Source organism: Peromyscus leucopus, chromosome X (genome assembly GCF_004664715.2).
Source record: "Peromyscus leucopus breed LL Stock chromosome X, UCI_PerLeu_2.1, whole genome shotgun sequence".
Classification (NCBI taxonomy): Eukaryota; Metazoa; Chordata; class Mammalia; order Rodentia; family Cricetidae; genus Peromyscus; species Peromyscus leucopus.
Window position 1 is genome coordinate 73,641,556 of NC_051083.1, and position 19,659 is coordinate 73,661,214.

Sequence of the window (19,659 nt, forward strand, 5' to 3'; positions counted from 1 at the left end):
CTAGATGGTTTTGAGGAAGAGGTCTTGGTGGACTCTTTCATAGAGCAAAGGGAAGCAATGCCTTCTGGGAAATGAGCTAAGTTTTAATCTATTCTTTAAGATTAGAAGTCAAAAACAAAAATATTAAGGAAATGAAAACCTAATTGATCTTTGAAGTATTGTTATGTGGAATTGAGTGGGACTTTTGAGGCCTTTCTTCCAGAAAACAAGGACTTGGTTGTCAGGCCTATATTAGGCCTAAACCTTGGTGCCATGTAGTTGTACTTAAATCATTTCAATGGAAAGTGTCTTAGTGATTGGAACTTCTAGTGCAGTTTGGAGTTCTGCCATTTGAAAAATGTGATATTTGCATGGGATTGTTTGAATCTTGTTTTCTAGTGCCTCCCCATCACCACCCTCATAGTCTGAGTGCTGTGGGATGTTCTGTATGTCCTGTGGGAGCCCTTCTTGGGTTCTTTGTGGCGTTACCCAGCAGGTCCATATAGAGGATAATTAGGACCATGGGCCTGAGTGCAGGTGTTTGAGATGGTCTGCACTTGGCTGTTCTGGGGGATGGTCTGTATGTCAAGTTGTTCTGATTGGTTAATAAATAAAACCTGATCGGCCGTGCCTTGGCAGGAAAGATAGGCGGGACTAACAGAGAGGAGAAATAAAAGGCCCAGGAAGGCAGAAGGACTGGCTGCAGCCGCCACCAAGACCAGAGACACTGCAGCCGCCGCCATGACCAGCAGCATGTGAAGATGCCGGTATGCCACCAGCCACGTGGCAAGGTATAGATTTATGGAAATGGATTAATTTAAGCTATAAGCACAGTTAGCAAGAAGCCTGCCACGGCCATACAGTTTATAAGCTATATAAGTCTCTGTGTTTACTTGGTTGGGTCTGAGCGGCTGTGGGACTGGCGGGTGGCAGAGATTTGTCCTGAATGTGGGCAAGGCAGAAAAACTCAAGCTACATCTGAAGGTAGATTTTTCTCTTGATAAAGGAACAAAAAAAGTAAACATCTTGTTTGTAAATAGGTATCTAGTAACTAGTGGTAAACTTGAAATGGTAGAATTCTTTAAAGCCTAATTCTAGTTAGCCTTAGAAAAATGTATCTTAATTATTTTTGAACCTGTTTTTTTCGAATATCTTAAGCTATATTTTCTTTTTCAGAGCTGCTTCTTATTTGTGGCTACTTTTTTTTTTAATTGAGGCATAATTTATAAAAGGGTAGATTGTTTTGATGAGACTTTTTACAACTGTGGCTGGATGTCTTTCTTTAGTCTTCCAAGAAGGGCCATTTTCCTTTTTTAGAGTTACTTTTTAAAGTCATGAGGTCAACAACTTGGACTACTATGCATGTAAGTGCTAATGCAAATTAAAGCCCAAGTTGACCTCCAGCAGCAGTTTATTCTATGTTGACAGTGAGAGAACACTTTGCCTGTTAGGATACTGTTACTCGTGGACTGAAATGCTGAAGAAATCCCTCCCCCTATTTTGTTTTTTGCAAAATTCAAGATATATTCTAGGGTTTACTGGTTGACCTCAACAGATAAACTGAGATGATAGTCTTAGTTCAGAAATGATCTGAATGTAGATTTACAGTCTACGTGTATAGCTGGCTAAGTGAGATCGCTTTCACAGTTCTGCATGTATCCCATCTGCTCCCCATTAGTCACTGAACTCTTAAAACTGGTATTGTAACATTACCACAATGTTTTGCGCCAATTTTATAAACTTTACAGTGCAATATATGTTCCTTTTCTGAGGCAAACCAAAGGTATATTTCTCAAGGTTCTGCTGCTATCAGCAGCGTTGATGGAGGATTTTTTATACATTTGTAATAGATAGAAATAAACCAGAAAAAAAAAGTGGATGAGGAAAAAGTAAACACTGCAAGAATACTCAAAGGGGCTGAGAATTGCAAATACCAAGAATGGCTTTGCATAGTAAATGGAATAGAACAGCTCTGAACTATAGCTTACTTTTCCTGGTTTGGTCTGACAGAATGATTGAATGCTTTTGTACAAAAATCAGAGCCTTAAAAACAAGGATTTGGTGAGATTGTAAAATGGTGTGCCACTTTGGCAAAACAGTTTGGTGGTTGGTCAAAATGCAAAACATTGTTACTCTGTTACTCAACAATTCTACCCTTAGGAATATGTCCTCAAACTACTGAAAATGTGCACCTATGAAACATGTACATGAAGGGTTACAGCAGTGTGTTGCTAATAGTAAAAAAGTTAAAACAACTCAAATAGCTATCAAATACTGGAGAGAAATAAAATGTGGCTTATTCATACAATAGAATATTATTAAGACATAAAAATGAATGAGAAACTGACAGATTAAATGACTTTGGTGAACCTTCATAATTTCATTTGTAGATCTTTCCATTTCTAATTTATAAATACATTTGAGGTTATAAATTATAAATGTACTGTCTCCTGTCAACATTGTATACTTCTATTTGATGATTTCTGTGTCAAACATTATATGGAAATGTTTCCAAGTATTTTCTGTATTAACTGTGAATGAATAGAACAAAATAAATTGTCTGTGATGGAAAAAAAAAATAAATAAATAAATAAATAAATAAATAAATAAATAAAAAACCATAATCATTAAGCTGGTATCACATACATGAAAGACTAGGTCAAAATAATTGAATAAGAATCCTAGAAAAAGACATGAAAATATAGTCAACTGGTTAAATGAGATAATTTAGTGGAAAGACAGTAGGTTTTTTTCTTCTTCAATAAATTATGTGGAATAATTGAACATTCTTGTGTAAAAGTGCACCCAGACCTATCATTCTAGTTTAAAGACACATTAACACAAACTGGATCATAGATCTAGTTATAATAAAAAACATATATATTTCATATGAAATGTTTGAAGATGTAGATTTGTTGGAAAGCTTTTGGATAAACCAAAACTAACTAATTAACAAAGTATTTCATTAGCCTTTAATAAAATTAAAAATGTTTTTCTGTGTATTATAATTTTAAGAAAATGAGAAGACAAGCCACAAAATGTATACAATGTCTTTACATCAAGTGCATACACTGAGACTATTAAAACATGCTTGACAAGCGAGAAAAATAGGTACAACTAATGGGCAAATGATACTAATATATTTTATTAAAGATAGATGTTGAGAATCTACATAAAAGCAATGTTATGTATTAAAATGTATTAAAACAATGAAGTACCACTATGTATCTAGTAAAATGGATTAAATAATGAGAGTAAAATTCTAATGAGAAAAAGAAAACTTTCCATTCATTGCAAATGAGAATACAGAGTATACATGTTACATGAGTACAAGAAATAATCCCGAAGCTTTTGTCCCTCTCCTCTTCTCTCTTCCTCTCTCTCTCTCTCTCTCTCTCTCTCTCTCTCTCTCTCTCTCTCTCTCTCTCACACACACACACACACACACACACACACACACACAGACATACTTCCTTGCTCATTTTTCTTATAAGTCATACAATCAAAAACACATTAACAACAGTCTGTTTTAGCACCTCATGATTATTTCCAACACTATTGTTTCATTAAAAGTAACCAACTATTCTTGAATAACTGGCTGTATAAGAAAATAAGGTAGTAATGGAATATCATGCATAGTTAAAAGCAAAATCCATGAACCATAATTCATAAATTACATACATAAACATGTGTGAGTGTGTGTGTGTGTGTGTGCATGTGTGTGTGTGTTTATAGAGAAATATGTAGGATAAGAGAAAAAGATTTGGTCAAATTCAAAAGAGATGAAGAAGAAAGTAGTTATAAAACAACAGTAAAGTTTAAAAAGTCATAAAACATCATGTGGACATCTCACATACCTATAATACATATAAATCTGTGTATATATACATGATCACTTCTTCTGACAATACTTATCCCAAGAGCCATAGAATTTCCATCTTAAATAAGGTTTCTCTTACTGTGATAAAAACAGCTTGACCAAAATCAACTTGGGAAGGAAAGGGTTTATTTCAGCTCACTCCTTGTGGATCATCATCTAGGGAACTCAGGACAGAACCCAAGGTATGAATCTAGAGGCAGGAAGCGAGGCAGAGGTCTTGGAGTAGTACTGCTTACTGGATTGCCCCCATGGTTTGCTTTTTTATAGCACTGCAGACCACTTGTTGAGGGGTGGTACCATGCAATATGGTGTGAACCCACTTATATCAATAACCAACAAAGAAAATGCACCACAGCATTGCCTAGAGGACAATCTAATAGAGACATTCTCTCGGTTTATATTCCTGCTTCCCAGATATGTCTCTAACTTGTGTCAATTTGACATAAAAGTAGCCAGCACAGTATCTTACAAGAACTCCAACACCAAGCAAGAGAAGCCTTCTTTAAGGTTGTTGGCCAGGGTTGTCCAAGAGACTCTGACAACATTATAGGCTATTATTATTGCCCTTGGTTTCCCCAGAGGTGGAAGACTAGTCGCTACTGCTGATGAAGCTGTGCAGTTCAGACAAATGACCCAGAAGGCTGTAGCTGAATCGGACCTGAAGACCTCCAGAGGCACTATGCAAGCATCCAAAGGAGGAAAGAAAGACAACAACAACAACAAAAACAATAGTCCTGAACTGCAGTGATGCCTATGAATCCAAACAATGACCAGCAAGGTAAAATATTCTTTTTTTTTTTTTTTTTTGGTTTTTCGAGACAGGGTTTCTCTGTGTAGCTTTGCGCCTCGAACTCACAGAGATCCGCCTGGCTCTGCCTCCCGAGTGCTGGGATTAAAGGCGTGTGCCACCACTGCCCGGCTAGGTAAAATATTCTTAATGGTGTACTATTGGCACATACCAGGACTGTAACCAGCAGCTCTCTAATTGGATTTAAGGCCTGCCCAAAAGTGGGAAAGTATTCCTGGTTCTGGAAACCTAACCAACTACCTGGGGCTACTGAAGTCATGGATCTGGGAGGAGAATATACAACTTCTGTTTTACTACAGCAGCATAATTTCAAATTACATTCTTACATATTTATCTTTATACCCACAGATAAGTGTAATTCTCATCCCTTAGCAAAGAAATTACTCTTTCCAACAGTCAGAGACTATTGTGAAAAAGTACTTATATAGCTTTAATTTGTAACAAGCTAGAGTCATTTGAGAGATGGAAACCTCAATTGAGAAAGTGCTTCAAAACAGTTAATATCAGGCTTCAAGCAAGCCTGTTGAGCATTTTTTAAATTAGTGATTGATGTAAAGGAGCTCAGTCCATTGTGGGTGGTGCCACTCCTGACTGATATTCCTGGGTTCAATGAGAAAGCAGGCTGTGTAAGGCATAAAAAACAAGTAAGCTGCATCCTCCACACTAATGCCTCTGTATCAGCTGCTGCCTCCTGGTTCCTGCCCTGTTTCAGTACCTGTCCTGACTTCCTTAATGATAAACATTGATATGGAAGCATAAGCCTAATAAATCCCTTCCTCTCTAAGTTGCTTTGGTCATGGTGCTTCATCACAGTAATAGTAACCCTAACTAAGACAGAAAACCACAACCAACTAAATGCAGCATTGTAGAGACCAGTCACAATAGATGCATGTACAACACAACTCCTGTGCCTAAGTCACAGGGATCCTTGAGAAGATGGACCAAAAGGATTGAGAGAACCAGAGGCCCAGGAAGTTTGCTCTGAGATTGTATCTCATATAAATGTTAGAGAAACTATACCTATAAGGCTTCAACAATATGGCTGCCTAAACAAGATGTAAAGAAGGATAACACCAACAGACATGCTAACATGGAAAGGGAAAATTTCTTTTTTTCAACCCTTGACAATCACCAGCATCTAAAAATTCCCAGGGAAGAGCACACCAATACTAAATGGTCAGCCCTGGAAACATACCTACAAGTAAAATTATACCAATTAATCAATATGTATTAATATGTGTGTGTTTATACTTTTATACATATGTAACAATAATTAAGATAAAAAAGCAGACATGTTTTAATGTTTTTTAATCATTTTTATTGCAAAAAAATATAATAATTTTAAAGTTCATTTTTAGGGAAACTAAATGTAACTTTTTATTATTATTATTATTAATTTTATTTTATTTTACAATACTATTCAGTTCTACATAACAGCCACAGATTCCCTTGTTCTCCCCCTTCCTCCCCCCTCCCCTTCCCCCCAGTCCACCCCCCATTCCCATCTCCTCCAGAGCAAGGCCTTCCTCTTCCCAGAATTCTCCTTGTCTGCTTGCCTCACCTATACTCCCTGCCTGGCCACTGGCTAATCAGCATTTTATTTATCAACCATTCAGAGCAACATATATTCACAGCATACAGAACAACATCCCACAACAGAGTCTCCAATAATGTGCTTCAACCTTTATGTGTACTTCTGTAGTCAATCAGCAAAAAGAAGTCTAAGTCAAGGGATTTTTTTTCAAATACTTTGATAGGAAACTCAAGTAGGCAGTAAAATGGCTACAGATCATAAGTGCAAACTGATGACATTCTTAACTTTGGTTTTAATGAGAGCTTGTGGTGTGTTAAGTTATACAAATTGTAAATTTTCTTTAATTATGATTTTGTACACGTCTGTGTGACTGCAGTCCCTGAGAAGGCCAGAAGAGGGAAACAACTCCTTTGGAGCTGGAATTATGTGTGGTTGTAAGCAGCCCAGTATGGGTGCTGCAATCCTAATTCAGATCACCTAGAAGTGCAAGCAATCTTAACTGCTGAACTATCTCTCCACTTAACCCTAACACATATTTTTCCCTGATATTTGAAAGGATGCTAGGTCAGACAAAATAATTGATTTGAATAGATGATAAGGGAACAAAAGATAGCCCAAGATAATTTGACTATGAATCTGTCATATTATCCTTATCCATAGTCATGCAAATTTAATCAGTCAAATTTGTCAAGTCTTTAATATATATGTGATTTCTCTCTGTTAATTTCATTTCACACTGGCCAGATTTAATTTCCATGATCCTCTTTCCTTATCTTTCCTATTTCTTGTCCTAAGTTATCATACATCATATTTTTCTTTCTTCCATGTTTATACTTGTGGATATTTGGAGTTTATAATTTTATATATCTTAACACTAGACTAAACTTTGGAGAAACAAAGTGATGTCATACTAGTATTTCTGTGCAGTATTTATCACAGTGATTTGCATTAAATGGACTCCACATGAGTGTATCAATAGATGAGTAATTACTGCTGTGAATCATACCAATAATAAATTTCTATACAGATTATTTAGGAGCATACTCATACTTTAAACTATTTTAAATAAACATTGTAGTGTTGATTTAATTAAAAAAAATCTATGATTCTAAGAACTGTATCACCTATGACAACTTCTCTTAATTGTCATGAATTAAGCACATGCATCTTCATTATTTGGTCAATAGGAAAATAAGAAAGGTCAATCCTGGCTGATTAATGTTTTATGATATGTGTCCTGCCCCTAGGACCCATCCCTGGGACATAACCAGTCCCTGGGAACCCCCACCAAACTCTGTCCCAGTTGCAGGCCAGAAGGCAAGATTCCTACCTATGGGAAGGCCCCCCCTCACCAAAACCCCCACAAGACCCTGCAATCTATATGCTCTGCCCCCATACCATCAGCCTGGGACCCCAGCAACTTCCTGAGACATGGAAATGAAACTGTCAGCTCTCATTGCACCAAGAGTAACTTTCTGAGGCATGAAAATCAAATAAGCCAGCTCTCATTGCACAAAGAGCTCTCACAGGACCAAGAGTAACCTCCTGAGACAAGGAATCTGCTAGCCCTCATTAGACCAACAGTGGCGTTCAGAGACATAGAATCTGCCACCTCTCATTGGACCAAGAGAGGCTTCCTGAAACACAGAATCTGTCAGCTCTGTCTGGACCAAGAGCCCTGATAAGATTAAAATCAGCTCCTTGAATCACAGAATCAACTAACTTGGGTTGACCCAAGAGCAGCTCCCTGAGAAAGAGAATCTGTCTGCTCCAATTAGACCAAAAGCTAAGATTGGACCCAGAGGGGCCCCCTGAGATACAGACACAAAAAGCACAGAGTGGACCAATAGCACCTCAGTCAGACACAGGCACCTGTTATTCCTATTAGAGGAGGAGGTGGGCAAACATCAAGGCAAAAGTACATACAACCGCATAAAGAGCAATACAGCATCACCAGAAACTAACCCTCCTCCAACAGCAAGACCTGAAAATAACAAGGTAGAAGAAACAGAAGAAAGAGACCTTAAGAATAGCATCATGGCGATGCTGGAGGCCTTTCAAGAAAAAATGAAATTGAGGAAAAGACAAACAAAAAAGTAGAAGAAATCAATAAAGAAATTGAGAAAAAGACAAAAAATTGGAAGAAATCTATAAAGAAACAGAGGAAATGATGAATAAAAAATGGGAAGTAGTCTTGAACGCATCGTCACCAGAGATCACTTCCTAAATATAACACCAGTAGCACAGACACTGAGAGCAACAATTAATAAATGGAACCTCTGGAAACTGAGAAGCTTTTGTAGGGCAAAGGACATGGTCAATAAGACAAAACGACAGCCTACAGAATGGGAAAAGATCTTCACCAACCCCACAATTGACAGAGGGCTGATATCCAGAATATATTAAAGAACTCAAGAAAGTAGACATCAAAATACCTAACAGTCCAATTAAAAAAATGGGCTATAGAGCTAAACAGAGAATTCTCAACAGAAGAAGCTCAAATGGCTGAAAGACATTTAAGAAATTGCACAACATCCTTGGTCAGCAGGGGAATGCAAATCAAAATGACTCTGAGATACCATCTTACACCTGTCAGAAGGGCTAAGATCAAAAACCACTGAAGACAGCTTATGTTGGAGAGGATGTGGAACAAGGAGAACACTCTTCCACTGTTGGTGGGAGTACAAACTTGTACAATCCCTGTGGAAATCAGTATGGTGCTTTCTCAGAAAACTGGGAATTAATCTCCCTCAAGACCCAGCTATACCACTCTTGGGCATATACCCAAGGAATGCTCAATCATACCACAAAGACACATGCTCAACTATGTTTATAGCAGCATTATGTAATAGACAGAACCTGGAAACAACTAGATGCCCTTCAACTGAAGAATGGATAAATAAAATGTAGTACATATACACAACAGAGTACTACTCAGCAGAGAAAAACAATGACAACATGAGTTTTGCAGGCAAATGAATAGAACTAGAAAATATCATCCTGAGTGAGGTAACCCAGACTAAGAAAGACAAACATGGTATGTACTCACTCCTATGTGGATACTAGATATAAAGTAAAGGATAACCAGACTGCAATTCACAACTCCAGGGAGGCTAGCCAGTAAAGAGGACCCTAGGAAAGACACAGGGATTGCCCAGCGATGGAGAAATGGATGAGATCTTCATGAGCAAACTGGGGGTGAGGGGCTTAATGGAGGGCAAGGTTTTGGGAAAAGAGAGATTTGGGGAGCGGGAGGTCCTAGCTGGATCAGAAACTGTAGCTAGAGTTTTCCTGCCTTGCCCACAGTCAGGACAAATCTTTGTCACCCGCCAGTCCCACAGCTGCTCAGATCCAACCAAGTAAACACAGAGACTTATATTGCATACAAACTGTATAGCCATGGCAGGCTTCTTGCTAACTGTTCTTATATCTTAAATTAACCCATTTTTATAAATCTATACCTTGCCACGTGGCTGGTGGCTTACCGGCGTCTTTACATGCTGCTTCTCCTGGCGGTGGCTGCAGTGTCTCTCCTCCTTCTTCCTGTTTCCCCAATTCTCCTCTGTCTTTGTCCCGCCTATACTTCCTGCTTGGTCACTGGCCATCAGTGTTTTATTTATATAGAGTGATATCCACAGCAAGAAACAGAGTGGGAGAACAAGGAAAGAGATACCATGATAAATGAAGACACCATGGGAATAGGAAGAAGCAGAGTGCTAGAGAGGTCCCCAGGAATCTACAAAGATGAATCTACTATAGACTATTGGAAATGGTCAAGAGGATGCCTGAGCTGACCTACTCTGTTGTTCTGATGGCCGAACACCCTAACTGTCATGATAGAACGATTATCCAGTGACTGATGGAAGCAGATGCAAAGATATACAGCCAAGCCCAGGCTGAGCTCCAGGAGTCCAATCGATGAGAGAGAGGAGGGATTATATGAGCTAGAGATATTGAGACCATGATTGGAAAAAGTACAGAGACAACTAGCCAAACTAGTGGAAACACATGAACTGTGAACTAATAGCTGAGGAGCCCCCATGGTACTAGACTAGTCCCTCTGTATAGGTGAGACAGTTTTTTAACTTGAATTCTTAGGGGGCCCCCAGGCAATGAGACCAGGACCTGTCCTTAGTGCATGAACCAGCTTTTTGGAACCTAGTGCCTATGCTGAGATACTTTGCTCAGCCTTGGTACAGGTAGGAGGGGCATGGACCTGCCTCATCTGAATATACTGTGCTGGGCTGACTCCCCAGGGGTTGGGTTGGGGGGGAAAGATGGAGAGTGGGAGGAGGGAGGACAGGGGAAGCCATGGTTTATATGTAAAATGAATAGAAAAATATCTTAATAAATAAATAGATAAATAAATAAATAAATAAATAAATAAATAAAAATCATCTCTATGAGCCAATAAAATGTACTGACTTAATTTTAGGAAATTTTTTGTTCAATCCACACTGGGTTTTTCCTTATCTCTCTACAAATTTCAATGAATTAGGCAAAATTAAGTCAGGAAATGATTACATGAGAGAAACTGTTTAAAGTGTATAATCTTCACTTTTAAAATGCCACGGCATTCAAAATAATTAGTAGCCCTGTGCTTCAATAATTAACTAAAATTTCTGTGTGTACAAAATAATCATCATGTATTTGATTATTACCATATTTATTTAGTTCACTGTTATTTTATACTTAATAAATTTATATGCTAAGAAAGGAAATGATTGAACTATTTTGTAAAAATCTGATAATACAGCAACATTAGGAATTTATTTTCGAGAATCAGGTGCTAATATCTGATATTTATTGATCAGTTAAGTGGGTCAGGCTTGTTTTTTCATTATTGATTCATATTTTATTTTTGAGATTATTAAATAATTTCAAATTACCTTCCCTTTCCTTCCTCCAAATTCTCCCATATAAGTCTCCCTATTCTCTTGAAATGTTGTGACCTCTTTTATGACTTATTTTTTACTTTATGCATATATTTATATGTATATAGCTGTATATTCCTAAATTTAACCTGTTGAGTCCATATAATGTTACTTATGTATATTTTCAGTGTTGAATGTTTAGCAGTGACCAAACAGTTGGTGTGCTTTTTCCTGGGAAAGGTGGCATCTCCTATTCCCAGCTTTCCTCAGGTGCCTTTAGCTCTTTCTGTAAGGTTGAGACTTTGTGGGCTTTTCTCCATCTATGTTGGCATGTCCATTGGTGGTATCCTAGTTCAGCTTAATTTTTAGCAGCCACGTTGATGAGACTTGAGTATAAATTCTGATGTTACAAAGTAACGTAATCTCATAGAATACTCCATCATCCTCTGGCTCTTATAATCTTTCTCCACTTTCTTCTTCAATGTTCCCTGTCGCTTAGTGTTTTATAGATGTATCCATTGTGACTGGGCTCCAAACCTGCATTTTGATTTGTTATGATTTTAAGTAGTAGTCTCTGTCTGTTGCAAAGAGAAATATCCTTTATAGGGGTAAAGACTACATTTTTCTGTGGGTATAAGTACAAATGTTACTTTTAGGGATTTTGTTTGTTTAGTAATGCTGAAAATCATCCTCCAATAACCATGACTTCACTAGCACTAAAGAGTTATCTAGAGTTTTCAGTACCAGTTAAGATCTATTGTTGAGTGGGCATTAAGTCCATTGAGTGGTCTTGATGACCACCAAGGTTATGTGTGCCCCTACAAGACCCTTAGGCTTCTCATGCCATGTTGGACTTTGATGTGATTCATAGGCATCATACCTGGGTAGGGCTTGTGCTTGCTTCCCTCCTTTGGAAGCTTGCATGATGCCTTCTAGTACCATTAAATCTAAGCCTCAGCATGGAGGTATTCAGGTAAGTTCCAGATCAGGTATCTCTGAGCCCTGTTTCTGAATTGTACAGTGTCCTCAGTAATAGTGACTTAACTTTCTACCTTTTGGGGGCAACCAAGCACAAAAAGAATAGGCTCTATGTTTGGGGAGTCTCTTAGAATGCCCTGGCCACCAATCCAAAGAAGGACTTCTGATATCTAGTAATGGAGCTTTTATTATGTGGTCTTTGGCTCATGGAGGAAGCACCTTTTATCACATGAGAAAAATTTATTAAAACTATTTATGTATATTTATACATGGCATTATGTTCATTACATTTTTTCTATAGTTAATGTTTTGATTTCTGGTGATTTTTTAGACATCTCTATTTTTATTTTAACCCCTTCTGTCTTTCTTCTCTTTTTACATTTCCCCCTCCTCCTTAAGATCTCCTATTTTCCACTTTACCTGATAAGATCACTTGTACGCTATTATTTCCCACTCTATTGCTTCCCAAACCCTCCTTACTGGCAATGGTCTAGTTTCACTTTCCTTGTTTCTGTAGTAACGGAAGTCTATATACTCACATATGAAGAGTTGGAGCTTAGAGCCTCTATGAGAGAAAACATGTGATGTTTATCTTTCTGTATCTTGTTTATCTCACTCAATATGATCTTTTGCTAGTTCTATCCTTTCACCTACATTCATGATTTTATTTTTCTTCACATGAATTCTGTAGTGTATATGTACCACATTTTCTTTATTCATAGGCTGAAGGGCATTTTAGTTCTTTCTATTTCTTAGCTATTGTGAATAGAGCAACAATGTACATGACTGAGATCAAGTGTCTGTGGAGTAGAATATTGAGTCCTATGGGTATATGCCAAGAAGTGGTATTATTTACATCATGTGTTAGATTTACTTTTAGATTTTTGAGAATTTTCCACACTGATTTCAATAGTGGCTGCACAAGTTTATAATCTCACCAAGAGTGAATGGGTGTTCCTTTTACCCTTGCACATTGTCCTGCATTTGTTGTTAGTTATTCTTTGCCATTCTGACTAGGGTAATATGAGTTCTCAAAGTTTTTTTTTTTTTAATTTAAATTACATTTCTCTAATTACTAGTGACACTGAATATTTCATGATATTTTTTAGCCAAAGTAAAATAGCTAAAAACTTCCTTATGTATTTATTTGATATGTGCTTTATAATTTTTCAGTGGTTTATGTGTTATCTTTATGCCACTGTTTCATCATCTTTACTATATAAATAGCTGTTAAAGTAGTAGTGTAAATTATACTTTTTTCTTCTTTTACATAATAAATTTGGCCATTTAATGACATTTACAGGAAAATTTTAGTTAATTTAACATAGTTTTATAAAAATACTTAAAAGTGTTTCAAATAATTTTATGGTATCAGGACCAGCATAGCACTACAACATAGCTGTGTTAATCAATCTCTTTTATAAATATGGAATATATTATACTCCTTTGTGTGTTTTACTCCTTTCAGCATCTTTTTTAGTTTTATTCCATAGGTACTTGCACATATTTTTTATTAAAATTATACTTACATGCTTTTATTTTTGATGGGTATTAGTTTATTTTCTTCTCTATTGGTATATTTACAAATAGTTTTTTATTTATAAAATGTATATAATGTGACTATCACTGATATTATTATGTTTTTAATATCTTTGAATGTTCTGTGGATATTTTCTACAAAAGCAATCATGCCATTTCAAAAGGTCCTAAAACTTCGCTTACATCTAATATTTTGTTCCTTTTGGATAGTTCATAGTGCTATGTCTTGAGTTTTGTTAATCCTTTTACAATATATTTTGTGTTTCAATTACTATTTCCTTTTAGATTATCCATTGTACTATTTTTTCAAGGTCTGATCATTTATCTGTTTCTTTTAAAGACTTATTTTTGACTGGACTGAGACTTAGTAATAGAAGCTCTTAGTGAGGACAGCCTACTTCTCTTGGCAATCTGTTCCTGGCATTTGGCTTCCTTCATTTTCATGGATAAAAATTTATCATACTATACAGCCTCTTCCTCAAACTCAGAATAATAATGTAAGGGGAAAAAGAAGCACAAGAAACATACACATAAAGTGAGACATATACAAAAACAAAACGCATAAAATTATAAAATTGGAAAGTAAATTAGAAAACAAAAACCAGTAAGGTAAAGAAATCTCCAAACATAGCAATATAGGACAAAGAATTCAAAATTACCAATGAGTTCATTTTTTATTAGCCTTCTACTGCTCAGCAAGCCCTTAAGTGTGGTTTATATACCCTGTAAGACTACACTGGAGAAAACTATTTTATTTTCCATAAGCAGTCATCAATTGGAGATAAATTCTTGGTTAGTGATGAGAGATTACATCCACTTCACCATATTAGTGCTTGAATATCATCTTACATGGACATATATAGGCCCAAGGTATGCTGACATAGTATTTGTGAGTTCATATGTGTAAAAGTCCTATTATGCCTAGAAGATACTGTTTCCTTAGTGTCATCCATCCCCTCCCTCTTTCTCTTACAACTTTTCTGGCTCCCCCTGAAAAGAGGGGTTTGATAAAGGTATCTCATTTAGGACTTAGTGGTCAAAAGACTTTTAGTCTAAGCACATTGTCCAGTTGTAGGTCTCTGTGGCAGTTCCCAACTCCTGCAGGAGAAAGCATCTCTGATAAGAGTTGAAGGAGACATTCATCTATGGGTATAGGAGGATGTCATAGGAGTCATTTTATCACTATGTGCCTTTAGACGAACAATAGTATTCTGTAGCCAGACTCTTTGTCTGAATGATGGTATTCTTTGCCATAATGAAGTTTTTCAGTTTCAAGAGGTCCCATTTATTAGTTGTTCATCTCAATGCCTGAGCAAATGGCTGAACAGTTATAAATAATATTAAGCCTCTGTGTGATTATTTTATAAAAGGCTGTGGGACTAAGGATGCGAGACTTGTCCTGACTGTGGGATAGGTGGGACACAGGAAATCTTCTGACTAACTATAGCTCAGTAGTAAAACAGTTGCTTACCTTGTTTGTTTAAGTGCTTTCTGACAACATATTGATAGACATAATCTTTTTGAATGATTTTCTAAATTGTATGTGCATTAGTGTTTTGCCTGCATGTATATTTATGTGATGGTGTCAGATCCTCTGGAACTGGAGTTATAGACAGTTGTGAGATGCTATATTGGTGTTTGTATTTCAACAAAGATCCTTTGGAAAACCAGCTAGTGCTTTTAACCAATGAGCCATCTCTCCAGATCCAGTTATATTTGCCAGTCCAGAAATATTCTGCTCTTTCTCATTTTAAACAACAAATAAGTTGAGAACACTCACATGGGCATCTACAATGTATCATAAACAGACTTGTTCTTCCTCTCTCCAGTTTTCCTTGGTTTACAACAAGCATGATACTTATTCAACAGCAGGAGCATTCTGCCATGGGGCAAAATGCCTTGCTTCATGGGAAAACCACGTTTGTCTTTCCCACCACAGATTCAGAGCACACAAGCCTTACACTTTTCAACCAAAGCATCAGTAGCTACTTCTGTGGCCATGTACTTCCCATAGTCAGTACAAAGACTTCTGTTCATCCATTTCAATGAGTTTTTGACAGTCAGTGCATAGAAAGGAGATATTCTGCTTCATCTTGACACAATTAACCATCTAGTAGGCACTAAGAAGAAGCATTGGATTATTTTTGTATTCACTGTTCATTTTTGTTTTGTGTTAAAGTTTGTGGATTTTGAAGTAGAAAATATGTCAACAGTATCTCTTTAAATGTCCTTGTATATTTATTCCATCATTTTTTCCATTTCTCCATTTGTTTTTACTTAAATGTTTATTAGTGATGGATCATATTTTCTTCTTTCTCTTTATGAGTGATGAGTTTGATTTTGAATCTGAATATTTTGAAAATTGAAATATTATATGTTACATTTTGCTGTACCCCTTTAACTTAATTTGTGATATTATGAAAATAGATATAATAATTTCCCTTTGAGGTTTGTTTAAACATAGCCTTTAATATAAAACTATGTTAGCCACAGTACCAAGCTTAATAATCATTCTGAAGTCCCCATATGAAATCCAATTAGTTAAGTGATTTATGTCCATTGTGGCAAGCAAATGATTCCTAGTTCTTTGAGAATGTCAAGATACTTTCAATGTATTCTTTTTTGTAGTTCTTTCTTATTATCAGTCACATTTACTCATTTGTAATTTAGAATTCAGGCATGTACGAAGAAACTCCCATATAGATTCTCAGACATTTTTATGTGTACAAAGAATTTTATAATTCTTTAATACTTAAACTCTGAACTAAATATTTTTAATGGAATAATATCATTGACCTATAACACAATTGACCTTTGAGTTTGCTCTCTATGAACTATAACTTGTAATGTTCTCTAACCACCAAGCATAGAAAATAATAGGATTCATGTCTTTTCTTCCCTTTTCTCAGGGACTACTCTTCTGTCATATCTAGTATTTAATGTTTGATGAACATTGGATAATGAATGTTGTTCCATTTTCTAGTTATTGATAGTAGAAAGGGACACCTTGTGCCTGTTACACTATCATGAACAGAATAATACATCTGGGTCCAGATACTGAATGAAATCTATTTGAAGAAAAAGTGTGGTTGAAAAAATTGTATAGCCTTAATCTATCCAAAGCCTGAGAAACTACAAAAAAGGACAACTTTAAAAAAATATAGACAGAACAATGATTTCTTTCTTATCTATAGTGGTGTGTTTGTTGTATTATTTTTAGGAGTATCATAAAGAAACATTATTTCATTTAGATAAGGAAAACATGACTAAAAATTTGTTAATGGAAGTTTTAAAATCCTCTATAATTATAAAAATTTCTCTAAGTTCCATATATATATCATATAGATGCTGCTATAGGCTAATCAATTTCTTTGCCAATCTGTGCCAGTTACAAAGGCTATATATATGAGGTAGAAATCTTGGAGATAAAAATGTCAGTTTTCTCCACCTGCTAAAATGTGTGCTATAAACATTTTCAAAATGATGCATATAATTCAAAGATATCAGGAACTATATCCATTAACATATGGAGGCATCTTATTTCTACCATACCAGAATCTTAAAACTTTGTCATACATCAAACCTTTTTTGTTCCTATTTCTTATTGGTAAGTAGGGTAAAAGACATACCTGACATTAAATTGATAGTTTGCATTCAGCAATGGTAGTAGGATGACTCTTTTAGCTGTACTTTTTGTACAATATATAAATATGTAAATATTAATATATATGCTACCCTCAGGATCAGGATCAGCTACCTATGCTACAATACAAAGAATGCACAGATTAATTGACCTGAGTTTTTTTGACAATAATTATTTTCATTTTAAGTAATGGTAAATATTTTTTTATGGGAAAGGTGCTAAACAGTGTTCTATCATTGAACCTATATTCATCCTACCTATTATGTGATTTTAAATTGAGACATAGTCTCACAAAGTTTTTTAGGCTGACCTTGAACTCACCACATCCTCTGCTAGACTTTGATCTTGGAAACTTCTTGTATCAGCCTCTGAATTCCTGACAGAAAAGGCTTATACAGCAAAGTTGAGATTTTAAATTATTTAAAGTGTCTATATAATTGCCTAGAATGAATTAATACTATTAATTAAAGAAAAGAAAAAAATCTTCTGTTGGTAAAGCCCTAGTCTGACCTAAAATATATACTATAGTGAGAATTTGATTTTGAGATTTTGACTTTCTGGCATTCTTCTCTTAGATTAGCACTAATTAAATAGAATATTAATTACTCTAATAAATATATCTTGCATATTTTACTTTGTTCTTCTCAAATTCTTATGCTTGTAGTGATGTAATATCTACTAAACTTTTGTCCTACTAAAATTCTTCTAAACAACAGGCAAGGAAAATTTACAACTCTTAAGTTTACCATTTAATAAACAACACATGTCATGTTGTTTGCTATTTTGAAAGCAAAGTATAGTTTTCTCTTGGGTTCTTATAACCTTAAAATCCATCAAGGAATAAATAATGGTCAGTATTTTTATTTTCTAAGCAAATATTTGAGAGTCTATAGTAGAGTTCTTTTCCGTGGATATGTGTCATCAACAATGAGAAATACAGATTCATTTAAATTCTGTGCAAATCTACTTAATATAATATTTAATCTACTGACATTTAAAATATTTATAGCCTATAACATCAAGATTAATTATGAGGTCATGCATGTCAGAAATATATTATTACTGGAAATGAGCCATCATTTAGATGCTGCTATAGGCTAATCATTTTCTCTGCCAATCTGTGCCAATTACAAAGGCTATAGATATGAGGTAGAAATCTTGGAGATATAAATGTCAGTTTTCTCCACCTGCTAAAATGTGTGCTATAAACATTTCCAAAATGATGCATATAATTCAAAGCTCTCAGGAACTGTATCCATTAACATATGGAGGCATCTTATTTCTACCATACCAGAATCTTAAAACTTTGTCATATATCAAACCTTTTTTGTTCCTATTTCTTATTTTTAAGTAGGGTAAAAGACATACCTGACATTAAATTGATAGTTTGCATTCAGTAATGGTAGTAGGATGACTCTTTTAGCTCAACTACTTACTATCTTTTTCAAAATAATGTAAGTAAAACTTACCACTTGTTATAACAGTTTCTGGTCTAGTATGTAAATTTAGAATGGTTTAGGATGTGAGCAGTGTTGAAAAGAATATGAAATAGCAAATGCACTGAAACACTTCTGTTCTGGTTGCAAGCAAATGAGTACTTAAATAACTTTCAAACTTTTCATGTATTAATATTACCTGGTGGGTTTATTAAGGCACAGTCTTTCAACCTCACATCTATAGTGTCTGCTTCAATAAATGTAGAGCCTGGTAATTTTCATTTGCTACAAATTTCCAGATAATGTTCATGATGTACATGACAAGATTCCAGTTTTCTAACCACATGTTACTATTTAAAGCAAGACTCCTTAAGTTATACCATATACAAGAGTTACATAAAAGAATGTGAAGAGGTGAAACTTAGGGTAAGAATGTATTTTATTGGCATTTTTCATGACATTTGAGTTGACAATAATTTATTAAATATGACTCCAAATGTGCAAGGAACACAAAATATTTAATTATAACCAACTGAGAACAATTGCTCTAATTTCTTTTGAAAAACACTGACTTAATGAATGGCTAAATGAAAGCACTGTACTTTTTGTACAATATATAAATATGTAAATTTTTAAATGTCAACTAACCAAAGCCATGGTTAACTAAAAGTAATATTCACTGATACATTTTTTTCATAGTTTTAAGAAAGAAAACAGTCTTGAATACAGGAACTGTGGAGTGAAACGGAATGTACTACTGTTAGTTTTAAGATTTGCATGAGAAAAACCAGTTCCACAATTTTAAGCCAACTTTAAAGTAAGCTTTAATTAAATACTGGTCAAGTAGATGATCTCTGGCCACATCCTTCTCTGGGTTCCAAGAAAATGGCCCCAAATCACATTTTGCAAGTGCATTTCCCATCAGATCCAATCAGAGGCAAGGATCCATCCTGGTGTATTTCCTACCTAAGTACCTCCTGCCTATATG

General features: G+C 35.5%; 1 pseudogene; it reads right to left on the reverse strand.

The window, feature by feature from the left end:
* Window positions 1-13,934: 13,934 nt before the first annotated feature.
* LOC119086638 lies at window positions 13,935-15,684 on the reverse strand (annotated as a pseudogene).
* Window positions 15,685-19,659: the final 3,975 nt, after the last annotated feature.